Raw genomic sequence first — 22,601 nt, forward strand, 5'->3', positions numbered from 1 at the left:
CTCCTCACAGGCTTATGGTCAATGCAGAAGTACTGGTAGTGGTTTAAATTCTTGTTCAGATATCTACTGCTTCTTCCCCCTGCCCTTTAGCTGGTTGTTTCATTTTAGCATGACCACCGATCCCATTATTTCTCATGGCAGGTTTTGCCTACCTTACTGAGATCACATCTCAGGCAATGCTTCCCTTCATGAGTTTTGTACTACAAAGGACATGCAAGGGTTGACATGGGAGGGTATGCTGAATTTCCTACTTGTACAAAAAAAATAAAGTTCTCCTTGAATGCAATGGGAGTGAACCATGTCCCAGGGATTAAAATTTGCTACAGCTTTTTGTAATACTGTGAAGGGACCCCAGCTTTGCAGATACTCAAGGCATTAATGCAATGAATAACACTGCAGTAGGGGCATCACTTCTGATTAAGTGACACACTGCCCAAAATATGTGTGGTATCAGAGTAATTACATGGCAAAGAGTACCCCTCCAACAGCTAGTGCTAAGCAGCTCAACCTGTCTCAGGATGTGTCTTTCAACACTCCCCTCCCTTGCCTTCCAGCCAGGAGATGAAGAAGGCCTGTGCTAATTACAGGAGTTCCTCTAAGCATTACTAGCAATGGCATTTTCTTTGCATTAGGCTCCCCTTCATTCAGTACTGAAAACATCCTCACTCTGGATTACCAGATGACCTGACAAACCTGTGCCAGCACTAAATGCTCTTAAATAGCAAATATCACCCTTGTGGAGATAGCAATGCCCTTGACTTACTGAGATCATAAATGAAAATGCTGTCCCATTATCTTGCTTTGGAAGAAGCTTGTTCTTATTCTCCACTCATTAACTGTTGTCAACATACCTAATGTTAAAGCCTTGTGGTTTAACACAGCAATTTTAATATTGATTCAACAAATGTCAGCTGGGATGGGATCTTTATCTAATTCATCTATTTGCCTGTCTTATCCATCTGTCTATAAATCTACTTTGCCACGCAGACATTTCATTCCAACACGGTCTTAATGCATACTATGGGAACAGCCTTTGCTGATTCAAGCAGAGAATTTCAAATTCAAAAGATTTCAAAAGGGGTTGCAGCTAACAGGGCAAATTGTAGACAACAACAAAAGATCACAGATGAACCAATACCAAAATAAAAAAACCACTGTTTTAAAATCTCAACAGCAATGTGGCTGTGAATCATTCTAGGTTTGCCTGTTAAAACAACCTTGCATGTATTTCCTTCCAAATTCTTGCAGTTTTTAATATGTTATGAATGTAGTGACAACAGTAAGAAATGAGAATAGGGCATACAGTGGCATATTCCAGATTAGAGTTCTCCATTGTTTTGTTTACTTAATAGCCCATTACACAGACTGAAAAGTAAATTTTCAAAGCCATAGATTTATTTAGCAAATCACTATAGATTCAAAAGGCAGATATAGAATAAATTCCTAACCATCATTCTTCAAATATTATGACAAAATATTTTAATTTAAAAAGTTTTACTGGGAGCTGGCCAGAAAATACTTGAAAGAGTTAATAAACAAAATTATATCATTAGCCTATTTAATATTAACTTTCATATAAGAGTGAAACTATTTTAAAAGATGAGAATGTTATCTATTCCTCCTTTCTGGGATTAAATTTATTAGGTTATTATTGAAACATCAAAATAGAAAATAACACATTAAAATCAGTTCTGCAATAAAGAAAATCAGCTCAGATACATCCCTTTCATTGCACATAAAACTGTCATAGTTTAACCCCAAAATATACCATACATCTTTGCACATACAGCATCTCCAGCATTTGTAGATAGAAAAAGGAGCAAAATGTGCCTGTTATTCTACAGGCTTTAATTAGCTCAGATGAACAGTACATCCACAGGATCATTTTAAACACACAGGAGCAGTAGGTTTCTGAAAGAAGCAAACTAAGGATGACATTTGGATGAAGTCTGATGAGAATTCTCTAGGAGCTGAATAGACTCAAGAAAGTTCATCTAGCTTGTTCTGCTTCCTGCAGTTCTTACACTCATGCTGATACTAATTAATTCCCTTTGGTAGTCAAAAAGCAAATGAGAAAAGACACTGAGGTATACTTTACAAAGTCTAATTCTGGAAGGTGTTCTTAAAAAGTACCTTAAAAAGTTAATCCTTACTGAATCCAGAATGGCTTTGAGCACATAGTGCACAGCAGAGGCCATGCCAGCTGCAGAGGTGGGTTTGGATGCCATTGGCGCAGCAGCTGGGGCTCACAGAAGAGGCTGGGTCAGCTGGCTGTGGTAAGCCCCCATGGCTGGCTGCTGGGATAACTGGATACCAGCTTACAGCTTGTTCCTGTGCGCCTGCCTGGAAGCTCGAACACGTCAGCTGTGTAAGGTGGTCAACTCTGTGTCCATGCCCTGCCTCCCTTGGACTGTGTGGGGGTGAGCACTGAGGAGAGGCTCTCAAGCATATTCCACATTCACTGTAAGCCAAACCCCTTCTCCATCTGCATTACTATGCACTGTCCTCTTTTGTAACAGTCCTTATGCTCAGCCAAAATGGCAGCAGCCACAAGAAAGAGAAAAAGGAAGGAGGGTGCTGAAGAGTAGTCACCCTCCCTGCTGTTCCTGGACTGAATAACTAATATTCTTTTTATTTCTATCACACTGCCTGTTAGCAGCACAGATGGTAAAAAATACCCCTGAATGCGAAGGAGTGCAAAATAAAGATATAACCATGTGGAACCTAGACAGGCTGACTGTGTGGGGTAAGCAAACAGAGTACATTTGAATACAGCTAAATGGCAAATCATCCATTGAAGAAGACAAAGCATTGTGAATACTTGCAGAATAAGGGAACTTGTCCCAGCTAGCAAATTGTGAGCTCTCCATGGGACATGGGGGCCACAACAGCTAAAGGATGTCATGAAAATGGGCCTGCATCCAGTGGTGAAGACGTTGCCATGTCTGTCTCTGACATCAGTGCAAATTCCAAAGTGCTCTAACGGTTTCTGATGCCCAGTTCAAAAAGATTTCAAAAAGAGTGCTGATGAATTAGAGGCAGAGCAGAGCTAGAAATAATTAACAGATCAGAAAATGACTTCTAGTAAAGAACTGCAGGAATTCTGCCTCTGTGGAAACTTTGAAATTGAGAGGGCTACTTTTCCAACTGGTATGCTCCAACATAAGCTGAAACAAATTAAGCATTTCTGGCCTAAGTTTTAGAAAATTTGGGCTGGATGGTCACAGCATCTCTTCTGGGTTTTGAGCCCTGAGACACTTGCTTCCGCCCGGTCCACTTGTCAAGAAACTGCACTTGATCTACATGCACCAGACCTGCATTTCAGCCGTATGACTGGTCTTGGTCCTGGAAGTAGGTAACTCAAGGGATTTGGACTGCAAATATGGAAAGAATCAAAAGGTTTTAGTGCCAGAAATCAGATATGGCTATTATCTGTAGAAACATGGAACTTGTTTGCTAATAAGCTCATTAATCCATAGCTCTCTGAAGATCTTGCCTTTGAAGTTAGATAAAAGCTTTTCTCTGGGGAGCCTTTCTCTTCCCTTACTTGGCTGCTTTTCTTCCCCAGGAGCAAAGAAGCAGCTTCTGCAGAGCTTGGCGTTTGTTGAATAGGGCAGCCAGGGCATTCCCTTGACATCCAGTGGTGGTAACAAGTGATAATTTCTGAATTTAGCCTCTGAAAGATTTTGCTTAGAGGAATTGGCTGCTGAGCGAGCCTGTTCTATGTCTGGAGGGGAGCTTGAATCACCTCTGTAAGATGGCACTCATGCCCTTGATCCTAACCCAGACACTTGTTGGGGGTCACAGGGTGGTGTCATGGGGCCCTGGGAGCAGGTGGCAGAAAAATAAAGGCATGTGCATTATGGGCACCGCCATTCATCTCTCCTGCTTCTAGCCTTTAAGTGGAATCCATATGAATATTTCCACTTCTTTCATCAAGATTCATTTTTACATGTTGCTGGTTCATGCTGCTGCTTTTTCATTGTGTGTTTTTTGTGTCATCCTCCAGAGGATCTCTGGAGGCCAAAGTAAGGCATGTTAGCTGGGGTTCAGTAGTGGGAGTGAGACCACAGTCTGTGGGACCCCACACGGAAAGGGCAGAGCTGCCAAAGGTCTATATACTGAGACAAAGAAACTAACCCATGGTTTTTTGGGCAAACCTGGAATGGTGGCTTCACTACTCCCCAACAATAAACTCAGGTTTCCCTAAACAGGAGTTTTCTGGGTCTGGATTTGGGATGTGGGAAGGAAAATATTTGCAGTGCTTTAATGGGGAAGAGATTATCAGTGAAAATCTGATCTTTGGGACAGAGGTGAGACTGGGACACAGTGAGAAGAGAGAACCTCAATTTCATTTATGCATTAGAGTGGCAGGTACATATTCCCTGTAGCTGTTACACAACCGTATTACTTACACCCTTTTTTCCAGGTCCTCAGCATATGGGAAAAACATTTTTCTTTTTTTAAAAACAGATGAAGGCTGCTGGTCACCACAGCTCAGTTGAGAGTCAGTTCACTATTTGGAATATACATGGACTTGGTAAAATATATTCCTCTTATGAACTGGCTAATCTTTTGAAACTTAAGTTTCCTGAGTTTCTTGTATCATCTTCAAAGAAAAGCAGTTGATGCTTTTAGCTTCTGTCTTAACAATCATGCTCGAGAAGTCAGATAACTCAGAAAACAGGAAATTAAATGAATTACTAAAAAATCCTGCAGATGATTCTAATTTTGCTTCTAGAGCTAATAAAGATAATATGTTTTTATACAAAAACTACAGAATAGCTATATTGCTATAAATTTTTTGCACATAATTTATATGTTTGCACTCTACTTAGTGTTAGAGCCATTTTCTGTAACCTTTATTCCTGATTATTTCTGTAACCTTTATTTATTCAAGTAAAAGAAAATGGGTATCTTTCATGTAAGGTCTTTGGAATGTATGTGTCACAAGGATTCCATCATGGCACTTTTTGGAAGCTCAGCAGCTTATCAATGAGATCCTTTGAGCCCAGTGTTTAAGAAATATTATTCTTCAGCAGAATCAGGAGTTTTTAAATAAAGACAGGCCCAGTTGTGATTCCCAAAAGATTAAGGCAGGGAACCAAAAGGATGGATTTTCTTAAAAAATGAAGAAAACTCTGCTAACAGACTGAAAGTATTGCCACTGTCTGTTCCATGCCAACATTCCTGCTTGCTGAAAATGACCAGCATGCCTCTGCTGTGCTGGAGACAGCAGATGGCACAGCGCACCTTCCCTCAAGGGGCTGCTGGGCCATGTATGCGGAATGTGTTTTGATGCCCTCATCCCAAGCAGGTCTCACTTCAAAGGCAGTCAAAGGCTTCATACTCTGGCTGAAGCTTCAGCAGAGAAGCCAGTTTTGTGTGTACACAGCAAATGAATCGACCTAAGTGTGGCTTCCTACTAGTACACTCCTCCAAATTAATTGTTGTTTTTCTTCGAAGAGACCATCCTCCTCCAGGCATAATACCTCCACAAGTATCAGGAATGTATGGCTTTCTAAAGAATCTAAAATGTTAGTATTTTGTGAAAACAAGTGCTGGTGAGATGCACAGAGTGGCATTGTATTGGCATTAGTGTGTGACATGGGACTACATTTAGTGAGAAAACCTGCCATATGGTATCCTTTGAAAATCTCCACCCACAAGCTATCCTAATACCTGCTGGCAGGTGCAGATATTTATAACAGGAATGTGACAATTCTAATGTAAAGTGGAAACATGAATGTGAAAGCAGGGGAAGAAGGAAAACAGAGCAAGGTTTAGAAGAATGGCCTATGCTCATAGGATTTGAGTGGAAGCAATGAAATTGATCAACACAGAGGAATACCATGTTTATAAAAAGGTCAGACAGCCTGTGCTCTGATGGGGCCATGCTCTTGTGCAAGGAGGGTGGTAACAAGAAATACAGCCTGGTGCATGAGGCTGTGCTTCTTCCAGCTCTCCTAACAGCACAACAGGCCATAGTGACACAAATGCCCAAAACTGGGAAAGAAAACAGTCAGGAAACCTGACTGTATGTCTTCCTGCTTTGGAATATGTGCTTGTGAGAATGTCAGTGGGTAGAAACAACTTACACAGAGATTTGCAGGATGAAATCCCACTCCTCTCACACGGTCTTTTGCTTAGTCTTCCTACACTCATTTCCTACACAGACAGTAAATAACACTGTAATTTACAACTGGGAACTTCACCTAAAGGAGCCCACTCCTGAAGCTTTATTGAGAGGTACTTGTCTTTGTCAACATTAGATCTCAAAAAGAAATAACTGACAGCCAATAATACCCAGAGGCCATGGGAGCTAGTGTCACCTCCAAGACATTTTGATTGTTTGTTTCTAGAGAAGGATAACAGAAGGTGGGTTTAAAAAAAAAACACATTTGCACTTTCAAAATGTCATTAGTCAAATGGCTGTCTAGACCTGTAACTCCAAACATGTAAACCAAAGCCCATTTGGGAGTTCAGAGCACGCACTTCTTTTTTCACCTTGTAGGAAATTATCAGAAGCAGTCAGAAAGAAAACTCCCTGCTGTTCCTGACCTAGAAAGAATGCTGGGGCTGAAACGCTATTGCCAAAGGTTCCAACACAAATAGCCAGGGTGGAAAAGTCAACACCCCAGCATGGAGGGATGGAAAGGAGAACAGGATGGGATAGGTTGCTGCAATAGCAAAGAAAAGATTCAGCAGTACAGAGTTCTGTTCCAGTGATTAATGGAAACTGCTTCTGAATGAAGTGAGAATAAAAAAAAATGCCAGAAATCAAAATTTCTGCTTTCTATGCCTTACGCTGAGCTCAAAGTTACATAAACAGAGGGAATACTTATAAAGAAATGGGAACAGTATCCATACTTCAGAAAAGTAAACAGAAATGTCTTTTCTTATGTGAGGCAGGTAGTCTAAAGTGGACAAATAGCAGTAAGGGTGGTGAGGAGCTCCCCCTGGGATCTTACTCTCCCAGTCCTGAAGTAAATGCAGAGCAAGTGCTCTGAATGTGGGAGCAGAAGAGACACAGCTGTGACAAGAGTCCAAAAAGGATGAGGTCTATCAGATCACAAAAAAAATCAGGAGTAACCTCACTGGAAGACAGAATAGATCACAGCAGAGGAAATTGGTCCCAAGCAAAGGTGATCAGTGTGAATCAATACTGAACTGCAGAACTCCTCAGGAGAGGTGGCATCTGTAGCTTGGTATCTGCAATACCCTTTTATGTAAAAAATAAATCTTCTGTCCACTGGCTTATACCGGAAACTTTCCCAAGGAAGCATATCAGCCCATGACTGGAATGGCTTGAAGTCACTTTCCTCAGTGTCTGAAGTGGCACAAATTTCACCTAAGATGATTCAAAACTATTGACAAGCTGCAAAGCCAAGACACATACTAGGTCGTATGAAGTCTGTACAAATTTAACAAGGACCAGTGAAACAGAATAAAGATATTTTATCACCCCTTTGACATGAATCTTACTTGTATACAGTATCGAAGTGTCACAGGGGCTTCAGAAACTGTGCAAAGGAGTGTGATTCTCTAACACCAAGAAGGCATTGGACTGCTGTATATATGGCATTTAGGTAAGAGAAAAATCACATCTATGATAAGTCTAGTACAGCTTAACACACAGCTAGGCTGTACTAGAATTATGTAAAAAATGCACATCAGAAAAGTCAGATACTATTTTTAGAACCTATATCTAATATATAAAGGAAAGTACACATCCAAAAAGGGTCAAACCTGAAACATCATAGCTGAAAGTGTATAAGGACAGGTGCATTCCCCCATGCAATACACTTACAGAGGAATATCATGTCTAACTTGATCTCAGACAGCTCCTTGAAGGGAGACCTAGAAACACCTGATCATGTACTGCAAGCTGTATGTGATGTAATGTCCAAGCCCACTGCCATTGCTGCAGACATCAGCAGTTTTGGAGTTGCTGGATGCAATACAAGTTATGCAGATGTGAAACCTGCAGTGTATTTCTCAGCTGGCTATCAGACACCAAAGCTTAAGCAAATAATATTTAACAAACAGTCAACATCTTCATTGACTCAACAGGTCACCTTGCAGCCTGAACAGACAGGAGCTATACTTCTCTCATAGTATTTTCTGCTAATCTATAAGCAAATGAGCTGTCAGAGAGAGCAATGCATGCCAATATTAAAAGAAAAAATCAACAATTCAGAAACCCCATCTTGTTTACCAAAATTATTCCTCTATGCCAGACAGCATTACAAGGTCAGGTCAGTATCTATGTGTTGAAATTATCAGGCTGTTGCAGTACACAGTTTTAGCGGTAAGTGTCATCCTGCCATTGGTAGCTCTCTTTAAAGCATGTGAGGTTAAAAGACACCAAATCTACAAAGATTTGGTTAAGGTAACTTTTAACTATCAGACAGCAGAATATGATCTACCCAGACTTCAACAAATTCTGATGAAAAACTGGAACATCATAAAATGCAGGCAGCAGTGATTGAGAGCAGCTTTTAGGGAACATACCTAGATGAAACGCTAAGAATGCAATGTGAAAGATGAATTTTCTGAAAAAAATGCTTTCTCTAAAACCTGTCCCCTTCAATTATCATCTTGAAATTCCTAAGTAAAAACTCAGTGTAGACAAGAGATTTATGGTCTGAGTTTTTACACAGGAATTTCAAGATGATAATTTCAAGATGATAATCTGTTCTTAGCAACAGCAGCATCATTGAGTAGTAAGTACTAACAGGAAGGAAGGTCTGGAGCTCATCTGGTCCTTCACCTTGCCCTCCTGAGAGCTCTAAGAATACTAACAGTTCTCTTCTCAGAACCTACCAATTATCTTTTCTTAATGGTGTTTGAACTTCTGTCAATAGTTAAGTATCAGAGTCCCCAGGACTGGAATTTTAGAGATATGTCTGAACTCAGTAATTTTTGGGTTGATAAGACTATATATTTTTCATGCCATAACATCTTCCAAGCCCCTGCTTGGAAGAGCATTGTCACTGAAATATCTAGAAAATTCTGTAGGATTAAAATCTCTGGTGTTTTTCAAGCAGTACAGAGTCTAATAGGAACAGAGTGAATCTTCACCTGATTCCAAACACAACTGAACATAACTCATCAACAGCATTATGACCTTAGTGCAGGGAGGAGTCTGAGAAGACTTTCAGGGACTATAATGAGACACCTTCAGAATTTCATAGATGAAAGAAAAAATAGTGGTGAAAATTCTTCTGTGTGCTACATAATTAAATATCAATGATGGGTGAAGCTGGTGACTTGCAGGTACCATAACAGCATTTTAAATTAGCAGATCCTATTAAAGGCTGCATACTGTCCTCAGAAGTCTCAGCATGTGACCAGACAAAGAAAGTGGCTTTACTGCTATGGCAGAGGGCATTCCCTAGCCACGGAGCAGGGCTCTGCTTGGGGCACATGTTGTTGTACTAGTGGGCACAGATGCCAGTCTCCAGTCTCTGTACCCTCACCCTTGAAACAGTGTTCCTCAACCCACAGATACCAATACCTCCTCTGACCAAGACCCTTTCTCTGCAGCAGAACCCTTAGGGCTTTTCCTGTCTTAGCTACCAGGCCACAGCCTGTGCCCATTTCTACAGCCTCTATCGAGGTTCACGTTCGGCTGAATGAGATATCTGTTGAGAGGTGAGTGCTGACTCAAGGGAACTCGCAGAACGGTGTTTTGACAACCTGTCCAGGAACTATCTTGCTTAAGAGATAGGGTACCAATGCCACGTGTCCAGAATCATCATTATCTTTGTTTGGGTTGTTATGAGTCAGTTCGCATCTCTGTGATGTAGAACAGCATTTGGGTTAAAATTGTTTAAAGTTAAAAATATTTATGTGCTATGACAGGAACTAGATCTCTAGTGGTGGTTTTTAAAGGTAACAGATATTCTAACATCCCCAAAATGAAGACTCATGACAACTGGAAAAAATCAAAGTAGAATTAACTGCACCCATGGTTTGCAATAAAATCCCACTGTGGATATCAGACATCTGCAATCATTGTCAAAAAGTAGGACATATTATGGCTAAACTCCTCAGGAAATTCCAGAGCACAATCTTGGTAACCTCTCAGTTGTTCCACTAGTTGCCAATCAAAAAGACCTAGGGATCTGAGAATATCCAGATATGAAATTGCAGTTTCTATTGCTTTAAGCCTGAAAGGTGATACATGTTTTTCTAGCATCTTGTAGTAGCTGGAATTCTCACTGGTGATCTTTCTGGCAGAGCCTTTTTTGGTACATGCTTTATTTGCTGAAATACTGCCAAAATGAACTTTCAGCTGTATAAATGTGATGATGGCAGAACCCGATCTCCTGACAAATTTCTGAATGTTTTTATTATAGAATCTCCTGACCATTCTGATTATTTTTCATGTCTAGTACAAAAGCTGTATATAGAATGCAATAAATGCAAAAAAATTCCTTCTCACTTATTTTTCTGATCATATCACAGAACGGGTAATGTTGGAAGGGACTACAGTGGGTCCTGTGGTCCAACCTCCCTGCTCCAGCAGGGTCATCCCAGAGCACATTTCATAGGATTGTGTTCAGACAGTCCTCCCCTACAATGAGAACTCTCTGCACACCCTCCCTGGGCAATCTGTTCCTGTGCATGGTCCCCTGCACATTAAAGAAGTTCTTTCTCATGCCCAGGTAGAACTTCCTGTGCATCAGTTTCTGCCCATTATGTCTTGTTCTGTTGCTCAGCACCACTGAGAAGAGCCCAGTCTACCTTCTTGGCACTTTCCCTTCAGATACTTGTGCACATTGATGATGTCCCCTCTCAGTTCTGTCTCCTTGAGGCTGAACAGGCCCAGCTCCCTCAGCCTTTCCTCATGAGGGAGATGCTCCAGACCCCTCATCATCTCTGTAGCCTTCACTGGACTCACTCCAGGAGCTCCACGTCTCTCTTGTCCTGAGGAGCAAAGAACTGGACACAACACCCCAGGTGAGGCCTCACCAGGGATGAGTACAGGGGCAGGATCACCATCCATGACCTGCTGACAATGCTCTTCCTAATGGGACCCCCCAAGGTCCCATTGTCCTTCTTGGCCACCTGGACAAGCTGCTGGCTCATGGACAGCTTGATGTCCATCCACCAGGACCCCCAGGTCCTTCTCTTCCATGCTGGTCTCCAGCAGATCAGTCCCAGCCTGTGTTGGTGCCTGGGATTGTTCCTTCCCAGGAGCATGACCCTGCATTTGCCTTTGCTGAATATCAGATGGTTCTTCTCTGCCCATCTCTCCACCCTGCTGAGGTCCTTCTGAAGGGCTGCACAGCACTCCGGGGTGTTGGCCATTCCTCCCAGCTCTGTGTTCTCAGTCTGAGAATTCGTTGAGGAGGCACATTCCACCTTTTACAAGTCAAGGATGAACAAGTTAAACAGTTCTGGGCCCAGTATTGAACCTTGGGGGATACTGCCAGTGACAGGCTTCCAAACAGACACTGTGCCACTATTTATAACCCTCTGGGATCTGCCATTCAGCCACTTCTCAATTCACCTCATTTTTCTACTCGTTCTCTCCACTCTTCCTGAGTTTGCCTAAGAGGCTTTGTGAGACACAGTATCAAAAGCCTCACTTTTGAAGTTGAAGTAGGCACTATCCACTCTTCTCCCCTCACCTATCCAGGAAAAACCTCTGCGGGTCTAGAAAATATCAATTGTCAGAAATGTCCTGTTTCCCTATCCTTACATTTATCCTTAACAATAAGTTCAAACTATCTCAAAGCAAAATTTGCTATTGAAGACAAAATAAATTTATCTTTTAGGCCTAAAGTAACTCTATCCTACTCTATTTGCCCCGACATATAGTTTTCTAATACTTTCTCTCCCTCTCTTTCTGATGGCTTATAAATGTCATTGATTTCTCCCATAAACATAGTTAGCACGCCAGCATATGACATTTTTAAGGTGTATGACCAGATGGGATCCAATATGGTAAGAAGCAAGGGACAAAGGCAGGGAATTCAATCAGAAATTGGTTGGTGATTCAGGGAAGGGAATACTCCCACAAGGACCAAACTGAGAGATGGCACAGGGCTTGAGTTTCTTGTAGCATTCCTAAAGAGAAAGGCTTGGTCAAAAATGCTCTCAAAAAGTGGAATATAAAAGGTTGAAATCTAGGCACCAAATATATCTATGTCCATCCTAAATGGAAAACAAATACAAAATTCTAGAATACTACTACTAGAATATTCTCAGCTCTAATACAAATACTAGATCTGTATTAGTCATAACTAGATAATAGTCTTGCCTGGTGCTGTTTCTGTGGTACAGAGGTTAGAACGAACTTCTGGTTTTTAGGCTCAAGTTTTCCCTGACCATGCTCAGGAAACAGCTTCCCAGAAGACACAGAGATATAAGAGGCAATCAGGTGAGGAAGTGGTCATAATTTTACGTATTTGTCTCCACTAGTCTGGTGTCTGTAGCAAAGGTGATGCTAGATTGTAGCTTACTTCTGGTTTTGGAAAGGGAAACCAAAATTCTCCTTTCTATTCATTGCAAATTATGGCCAGAGTATCTTCTTATTGTGGATGCTGAAACAGAGTTTAAAATCATAAAATAAATGGATAATAGCTAGAAACTGACTCAGCAGAGAGAGTCTGCATTATCCCATTTCTCTCTTCCTGCTTTTTCCTGGTTTTGGTGGATGTGACAGAGTAAGGGCATACAACAGCAGGATCCAAGGTAGAAAGGGGTTTTCAACAGGAGATCATCTTTCTTGGGCAAGAAAGAGGGAAAGGATCACAAAGAGGATGTATTTTTGCGTTAGTAGGAAAAAATAAGTGAGGAAGCACCCTCCATTTCCTGTGTGCAAGGAGAGGCTCATAGTCATAGGAGACCTGTGGCTCATGCTTTGTCATATGATAGGGGCAAAAAGATGAGCAGTTACAGGTTTTAGCAGGGGTTGTAGATAACAGCAGCACGAGGAGTTAGATAAAGCAGAATACTCACAAGCAGATCAGACTAACCATTTTAGGTAAAACATGTTTTCTGTGACACTCCCACTTCCTCACTAATCCTTAGCCAGACAGTTTCTCCATCTTTGTTCCCTGCAGAGTCTTCTCTGATGACCACACTTAGAAGAACCTTTTTTCCTCCATCCTTGTTGAGCAATTCACCTCTTGGTACGTGATACAGAAACACTGATACATGCACATTGGTCTCCAAAAGCAACAGCAAGCCACACACTGTGCTGCTATGCACATGCAGACAATTATCCAGTCACATAGTTTAGTTAGATCATCCAGTATAGTTTAACCATCATCATTTGACTTTGAAGACTGCTCTGCTGGGAAGGGGATATTCCACATTCTCTCAAACTAGTTATTCAAATGTTTTCATATGAATGCTTTTCATACAAATGCTACAAACCTAGCAACTATGAGGCAGATGTTTGAGGCTGATACATCCCCATGCTGCTACAAAGGATCCACCTTCTCTTCCCAGTGTGAGTTCCTAGCTCTCAGCGACCTTTACTATGTATTATGAAGGTAATTTTGCAATAAGAGAAAACACTTTGTCGTTTTCTGCAAGCCCTGGATTATGAACATCAGATTTCTCCACTAATATACAGACCTCTAGACTGATGGGTCATAGGAGCCTGAGCTGTTCCTGTTGCAATTACTGGCTTCCAAGAAAAAAATTAAGAGTTCTTTTCTGCAATGTCTCAGTAATGAAGAGCACAAGAAAATACATGGTAAACACATTATTCATGTGGAGAATCAGCTCTTTTGCAGTTCTGGGAAAAGAAATTCTTCTAATTTTGATGTTGGAGTCTGCAGACAATCACTCCAACACTGTTCCTTTTATCATCATAATAATATGTTTTTCTTTCCTAGTGCTTATTTTCCTCCCTGGTAGATATGACGCATTATGCTCTTGGGTTCCTTTAAGAGCTCTTTTTTCTCTCTCTCAGTGGTGGTTTCTAAAACCATTTTTATCTAGTCCTCACTTCACTGCTTAAACATTTGTTATGTTCTAGCATTCCAATTATTTTAATTGAAAGCTTAGCCAATTCAATAAAGTCAGTTTGCTCCCTGTTTAAACTGATGATGTGGCAGGATTAGACTCTGATCCAGGCTGCTATGGGGTAGCTGGCTTATCTTGGCAGGAGAGCTGGAACTTGGTGTTAAACCCCTGTAAGAAGAAACTTTTTAAACCCATGCAGATTCCTCACAGCACTTTCTGCTTCAAACATGCCCCTTCCCACTGGAAAGGAAAACAGTGCAGAAAGATGGTGGTGCTCATAACCAATGTGACTAGGGCAGGATCTTCTTGGAGAAGTAGCTTCTGCTTCCATTGATTGGCATAAAAATGAAACTGTGAGTGTGCCCTGGCTGATACAGGATGAAGACTTTCCCCATTTATCATACATAACAGGTATAAAATATCCAGGGTTTAGTGCTTCTGCAGTCATAGCCAGTGCTTAATGGACAAGACAGGAGCTTTTCTGCCTGTCTCAGGCTAGAGAAAATCCAGAAAGCTGTCATCTAAGGAAGCAGAGGCTCCAGAAACCTTCAGCACCATCAGGAATGAGAGGTAACCAGAACACCAGAAGCTGCTGTCTTAACACCATTAAGCACTGTCCCATTAAGCAATATCCTTTGCTAGAAATAGCACCAATTTCAAGCATTTGCTTTTGGGAAGTATTTCAGCTAGAAATTTCAATTTTCCCAATTTAGTGAGGAAAACAGGCTGTTAAAAAGTGCCTGGTCTGTGCAACACTGAAGTGAAGAAGAAGTGGAATTGGTGTGACTTAGATGGAGAAAAACAAATAAAGAAATAGTACACCAGAAAGTTAAGTTTTGTTTTTTTTTCAAGAAACAAAACAGCCTCCCCCCTACCAAAACAACAACAACAACAAAACCCACACAAACAATCCCAAACAAAACCCCAACCAACAAAAGAAGCCCACAAACTGTTTCTCCCTTACAGGAGTGTTGTGAAAGAGACTTACAGATAAAGGGCCAGATGTATATTGCACCAGTTCAAAGGGAGGAACAGTTTGCTCCTCCACTGTGCTACCATTTCAGCCAGTGTCCTGTTGGAATTCTCAGTGATTGATATGAGGTGATTCATTAAGTACAACAGTTTGCAGAAAACTCAGCATCTGCAAAAGTAAGGTTATTCAAAAGATAATGCACTTCAGCTCCAGATGCAATCCCTGTCTGAGGTTGTTGTCAGGAGGTATCCAAGGCAGGGAAGCTGTACTGAGATTTTTCAAATGCCGTGATGCTCAAGCCTGGATCTGATCCCCAGAGCACCCACTGTTATCACTTGAAGGCTTAGTTCAGTTCTCTGTTTTTTGTTTACTCAGCTCTTCGGAACTGTCTGATATCCTAAGACTCTAACTGAGTGAATAAAGTGAAGGAAAATATTTTTTCTTCAAGTATTCTCATGAAACTTTAGCTGATTTCTAAACTCCAGTGTGGTATTGGATAGCTAGAACACTCAGTACACAGCCTAAGCTATCCAGCATACTGATGTAGTCTGTAGTAGGAGTATCTGAGTTTGAGAAGTGTTTGACAACATTCTCAGGAACAGGATGTAATTCTTGGAGTGTCCTGCATAGGGGCAGGAGTTGGACTTGATGATCCTGTTGAGTCCTTTCCAACTCAGTATATGCTATGATCCTATGATCTCTCTTTTTCTCCAGCTGAGTTTCCAAATGATCAAACATCCTGCACATAGTGGATTCAAATTCCTAGAATCAATCCTCTGTTTCCCAGAGGATATGAAACATTACCTTAGGTCATAAGACACACTCCCTGTATAAGGTACTTCATCCCACAGAACACAGTTAAAACCCATCACAAACCTGACATCTTTGGACTTGGTCTCTTCCAGATGGAGGCTGCTAATAGACAAGAGATTATCTCAATATATTACTTTGTTAACTTGGCTGTGCCTTAGTTTCCTATGTATTTTTTATGTTGGTTTTTTTTTCTTGAAGAGTGTTTTTTCTTTCTACTCAGTCTTTTTGAGGTCTCCACCTGCTTTTATCTTGATGTGCTTCTTTCTTGGTTAGCTGTACTGTCCCAGCTCTCCAATCTCCAATATCCAAATGGAGATATTCCATTTTGAATAAAAAATTAATATTTTCAGGAAGCAATTTTTTTTTGCTTTCTGGGCAGAATATAAAAAAATATATTTTTTCTCCCCCAAAAGAAAACCCCCATAAGAGTCCAGATCCACATCTGTCAAGCATATACATACAGAATCATGCCACTGAACAGTGAGTTGTTGAAAAAACTTGCTATTAAAATTTTCTTAGTACATTAAGGTATTAGCTGATATAAAAAGCTTTTCACCCAACCTGGACACAATTGATTACACCATCAGTAAAAACAAACATAATTTTTCCAGTCAAACATAATGAGGTAAGGCAAATCCATTCATTTCCTCTTAATAAGGATCCCAAATTGTTTTGCAAGTATTTTTTTTCTTAAATCCTATCAGTGCAAATAGGCAGAAACCAATTAGGATTTTATTAGTGTGTTAAGGTGTTATTAATTCTTATTATATTCTTATTCTTATTATTATATAATGAATCAATGTTTTTGCATTAGCTTTTGGTCACTGATTAAGCAACACACTTAAATACAGACTGAACTTTAATTATGGGAACGGCCCTCTGAAGTTAGTCATGTGTTCAAGCATGTAAATTATAAAATGCATGCCATGTTTTCAGTGTAATCAAAGACTCTCTGAAGCAAGGAACAATTCAAGCTGACATGTCTCCTACTGTTGGAGCTTTCCAGAAGGTGAAGATACTTCCATTTCCTTTCCTGTCCCCCCAGCTGTGTTGTTAGGTAATAGTAGATCAATCCAGAACAACCCTGGGGGAAGAGCAGCAAAGAAAACTGTGGCAGACCCTAGAGCAGGGTGTTAGGAAGCAAAGTACACCATGCAGTGGTGGGAGAGGAGATATACCCAGGACTCACATCTGCTTGGAGCTCCTTGCACCACTGTGTGGCTCTGAGCCATCCATGTGTCAGAGTGAGCTGAGCAAGGAATGCCTTGAGCCTGAAATGCAGTAATGCATGAAAACAGCACTCAACAAAGAGCTCTGTCTGAACTGGAGATAAGCAGATATTTTTCACTGAGGTCTCCAGCTGCCAGACCACAAGGAACACAAGCATGGCTGAGCATTTCCTACGGAGAGGTCATGGCCCAGGTCAATGCCAGGCTGAGCCAGGTGCTCTCCACCTGGCCCAGAGGAGCTCACTGCCACTGCTAGCAGGGTCTGCAGCCTGGGTAGTCCTGACACAGGCAGCATGACTGTTCACAAGCTTTCTCTTCTGTCACACTAGAAGAGCCTGCTGTAGCCATCACATGGTAATTTTTCCCAGTAAGCAGTCAGAATACTCTCTTTGGAGGCCTATCAGTCTCTCAGAGATATGATAAATACCTCCATTTCACAGAGATATGACTTTCTCTGTAGCTGGTCTGAGACAGTGGAAGTTGCTCTTCAGCCATGGCAGGAGCCAAGGAGCATCTCAAAACTCAGTGGTATTTGCTCAGTGTGAAGAGTGCTTTCTAGAGTTTTCCTTTCTATGTGAATTCACAATAAAGCTATAGCAGAACAACTTCGTCTCAACAACTTTAAGAGCTTACAAGACCATAAACCATGATCACACAAGTCTTCCTCTTTGGCAGAAGAGTGTGGCATTATGAACAACACACCAGAACTGTTAATTTTGTTTTTCATCTGTTCTGGTAAGTGTCTGGGTGTCAGAGCAGTACACAGCAGACTTTAGATGCAATGCTGAGTCTATCTCAGCTCCCTAGAGGAATGAGATGGGATTAATTGTCATGAAAACATTCCCATCACAGTTACCTGGGGCTTCTTTCTGCATATAAATAATTAATATGCTCCTGGAGGAACTTGCACAGCCTCACCTGAACACCTAACTTAGTATCTGAATTGGAGATATAGACTTGAGCTTGTCCCTTTCTATCTTATCTGTCTGAGCTGATAATGCTGGCCATACAAGTGCTCTTTGAACCTGCAGAGGCTGAACTGACTGAATCATTATCTCAGGTGCCATCTCTCTCCACTCACACCACACCTTTCACTGGGCAAACACACACCTAACTTAGGCATCTCACTCTAATGCCTTGCATTATTCCTATAGTTCTGTACAGAGCAGTGCTGATGTACCCAGGGACATGCCTTTAAGTGTTTGTCCTCAAGCTTTGGAATTAATACCAGTAATTTGTGCTTAAATCTTAACCATTGCTGTGTTTTAATCTGCCAGATGCAAGGCAATATAGTCTCTTGCTAACAATCTCCTGTCTTATTGTTGATAAGCCTTCCCTATGACCCCCTTAAACTAGCTCAGGTTAAATATATACACACTATTTTAAAATAAGAAGCTTTAAGAAGAAGGAAATCGGAGCCTATATTACTGTGGCATAACATATATTCAGCAGTGCAGAGAGCTTATTGCTGTGGGAGGCACAGCACCATGGCAGCAGCTTGCCTTTCATGTGAACAAAGTGCAAGGAGAGAAGGCTCCTGCACAAGGCATGGCACAAGACACTCTCCAGTGTGCCAAATCTCTGTCCTGAGCCCAAGTAGGCTGCAGCACCGAAATTCAGATTTAAGAGAGCGGCACTATGAGGACTGAGAAGGCTTAGAGAACTTCTTGAAGTGCTGGAGCAATCAAAGGCTGTGGAGATGTCTCACAGGTTGATTCAGAGCATCAAGTTCAGCTTCACCATCTTCACTTAATTGACAACAGACTTTGAGAGAGGAGCCTGACTTTAATCTGGATGGATATGCTTCCCAATATGTTCATGTATCTCTGAAGTGTCCATTTCTTATCTGAATCTTATTATTTTTCCATCTCATGCTTTTTGATCTATAAAGAATAGAAAGTCCTTGTCTGTAGGGCCATTCTTCTTCTATTTCCTCCCCAAGGATGTGTACGGTACGACATGTATAGATGCGAGGTTTTGTGTGCCTACTTACATGGATGGGAAATCAGTGCCTAGCCTTAGACATACCTGGAAGTGTGTTCCTACTTCAAGTCCATTTTCTTCCTACACCCATCTTCTTTTTTGGCTCTTTCTGATGATTTCATTCCAATACTATTTTTGGTTTTTAATAACTTTTCACCTCTTCCATCAATTCCTTCCATGAATATCTGTTTCTTCTCTAAGCTCCCTGATCACCTTCGTTTCCCAAGCAGGGATGGCAACATAGGGGTTGTCTTTTTTTCTTTTCTTTCCCTTCTCTTCCCTTTTTTTTTTTTTTTTTTTTTTTTCCCATCTCCACTATGTATTTTTCTTCTTTTCGTTACCCTTTCTGAATCACTTTTCTGTTTTGGACTTTTCAGAACCATTATCCTCTGAATTGTCTTTGCTCTTGACTATTCAACACCCTCTGGGCTGACTCAGCCCAGGCTGTGTGGGAATTGATTGGGAATGAATCAGCAGCTCAGTGCTCAGAAGGGAATTAACAATCTATTTACTCTCAGATGATTCCTGTCTCTCCACCTCCATCTCCAATGACCATTTTCCAAATAAAACTATTTATACTCTTCAGATATATGAACAGGCAGAGCTCTAGAGAGGGGCTGTAAAAGTTACGTTAAGGCAGTAGGTGGCTGAAACCATTAAAAGTTTCAAGTGGCAATAGCTAAAATTAGCCCAAGTGGAGAGAAGATTATTAGCTAGGAGACTTATGGGTCCTACGCAGCAGGTGGTCTGTTTCCAGAAATCAAAATGTTCTAAAACCCAGCAAATATCTTTCACATTCAAGTGTTATTTTTATTCAGCTCCAATTACAAAAATGGTCTTTCCTCATGCAGAAGCACCAGAAAGCAGTAAGAGCAACCTGTACATATACAGGGTGGGAACCTTCACAGCATACAGAAACTTTTCGTGATAGTACCTTGTTTGAGTACCTAATTTCAAGCACGAAGACCCTTTTCAGACATATCTTGGAGCAGCCAAAGGGTGAAAACTGCAGAATATGCAGAAACTGTTTTTCAGCAAAGTCAGTTTCCTCTGCCTTTGGGGAAACACTCTTGTTAGTCGGATGCTTCTTAATTTTTTTACATTGATTAACTTTATTGAACATCCTGCTGTTCCCACAACACTGGATGCATGACCATAAGGGAATATGTATTCTCAACTGTTGACAAGGGGAATAAACCAAAAGTTAGTCTACTAAAGTCAAAGTCTTATAATGGCATAAAGGTGACACAAGAGCATTGATTCTGCAGAGGAGAAAAGAGGAGAAGATTCTCAATGTTTGTTTCTGTAACAGCCGCAGTCTGAATTTGCCTGATGTCCCTCTAGTGAGGTTGTACCCTTTTTTGTGATATTATTGGAATGAACTTGTTCTGTTTTGTTCCCCTTTAAAATTACTGAATGCAGTAATTTTAAAGGAGAACAGAAGCAATTAGATAAAGCAGAACCTTGTCATTTCCCTCAGTATTTAGGCTTAAAGAACAGGATGTTCATCCTTGAAAAATGCTTCTTGAAAATTCAACAAGACTCTTCTGCTTCACTCACTGTTCTTTGCCTCAGATGAATACTTGTCCATGTCTGGCCTGTAATTACAGTCCTGCCAAATTAAACAAATTGAAGGAAGGGTACAAAACATTATAACAAAGCTGGAATAGAAAGCATTTGATTTGAGGAAGCATCCTTTGATTTGAAATGTGAAGGATCCAAATGCTTGTTTATCTCAAAATACTTTAGAATATTTTGCAATTTTTGGGGGCTTTTTTGGCACCTGGCAAACAATAAGTTTTTAACTAGTTCAATTTGAAATGGCCATTTTATGTTAGCTTTAGAAGCAAACCTCTTTGTAAACACAGCATCACAGGGCTGTCACAGAAGAATGGGAGACCAAGCCAGCGTAAATGGCTAATAACCCAATTGTTTTAAATAAAAATGTACCACAGGGGAACCACTTGCTTGGCTTCCACTTTCAAAATAATTTCCATGTGAATAGAAAGCAGCTTAAGAGATCTGTGAATACAGAAGTAACCTGTAAAAAAAAAAAAAAAAAGCTTGAAAGAAGACAAGATGGTCTGGATTTGTGACAGATTTTGTGGTGGCAACTAAAGCAAGTAATGCACTGACTTACAAAAAGTCTAGTTGGTCTTTCAGCTACCAGTTGTTCATCATTAGATGTCAGGAAAGAGAAATACTAAATTTCTTGAAGCAGAAAAATAATCTTTTACAGGCCAAACCTGTTTCAGGAGGGTTTACATTTTGGGGGCAGTGGTTTTAGTTAATAAAAACTGAGCTTTTCAGAGAAATCTCTGGAGAAGAAAAATTCAACTTCTTAGACACACACTGATCTACTAAGCAAATGTCTTGATGGCTGGAAATAGAGTGTATTTTAGGATCAAGAAAATAAAAGCTCTCACTATTTGCTTCTTCATCTTCACAATGACAATCCCATTTCAAACATTATAGCAAGATTGTCTAGCTCTTGCACATATAGAGTAGTAATGAAAATGCATCCTAAGAAGACGAGCTAAGGCTTCCAACTGACAGCATTTTTCAGCATCACATAATGTGATTCTGTTGTACACTCGTTACTGAAAAACAAAATTAAAAGAAGCAACTATAAATTAAAAAGCCCTGAAGCTGTTTTCTCTGCAGACAGGATGGGCATTTCCATTCTACAGAACAATCAATAGCATTGGCCTTTCAGTTGGTCATGGTTCTGGTGCAGTGGGAGAGTCATTCTAGGCTCCTTTCTTCTGCTTGAAGTGGGTTTTTTGGGTTTTGTTGGTTTTTCTTGTTGTTGTTCTTTTTGGTTTTGTTTTTTGTTTTGTTTTGGGTTTTTTTTGTTGGTTTTTGTTGTTGTTATTTTGTTGTATTTTTTTAAGAGGACCATCTGTTCTTCATATCAGATTCCTAAGAGAAAAATATTTTCAGTTTTAGAATTTTAAATCACTTTATCTCCCTCTTCTGTTTTCTCAGTATTCTTGTTAGTTCTAATTTTAGAGACATATTAAGACAGAGAATATGTTGAAGCAAGGAGTTATGTGACCAGTTAAGGAAACTGGATACACTTAACATTTAAGGATACACCCTTGGACCTGAGTGCTCTGGTGCTCTTTGGTTCTCTGCAGCCACAGAAGTACAATGGGAAGCTGTGCAAAATGTCACACGGAGGTGTCCAGAGGCCCACTGTCCCAGACCCTGGGCAGGGATGTCTGTGTAGCCACAGGACAAGCCAAATAAGGAGAAGCAACTACTTTGCATTACATGTTACTGGGGCTGAAGTTCCAGACCAGGCTGTACAAACATGAAACCACCACCTCACCATAAGGGCTGAATTTCTGCCAGCACAGAGCCTGGCCTGAATTTTCTGAAGCATTTAATGAAAAGTGGCATAAGAGAAAAGTCAAATGGAGAAGTAAATCAGAGCTCTGCTGGTGGTGATTACCATGCCTGGGAAGGAAGAGGGACAGAAAACAAAAACAGGCCTTAGCTGTGCAGAGGGGTAAGGACATTTAGCACCATGGAGGCTAAAATATCTTTTCCTGAAGCACTGGGGAATAAAAGAGTTGTCTGTCATGTGGCCCATCCCAAGCCTCAGG

This window comes from Parus major, chromosome Z, assembly GCF_001522545.3.
Source record: "Parus major isolate Abel chromosome Z, Parus_major1.1, whole genome shotgun sequence".
Classification (NCBI taxonomy): Eukaryota; Metazoa; Chordata; class Aves; order Passeriformes; family Paridae; genus Parus; species Parus major.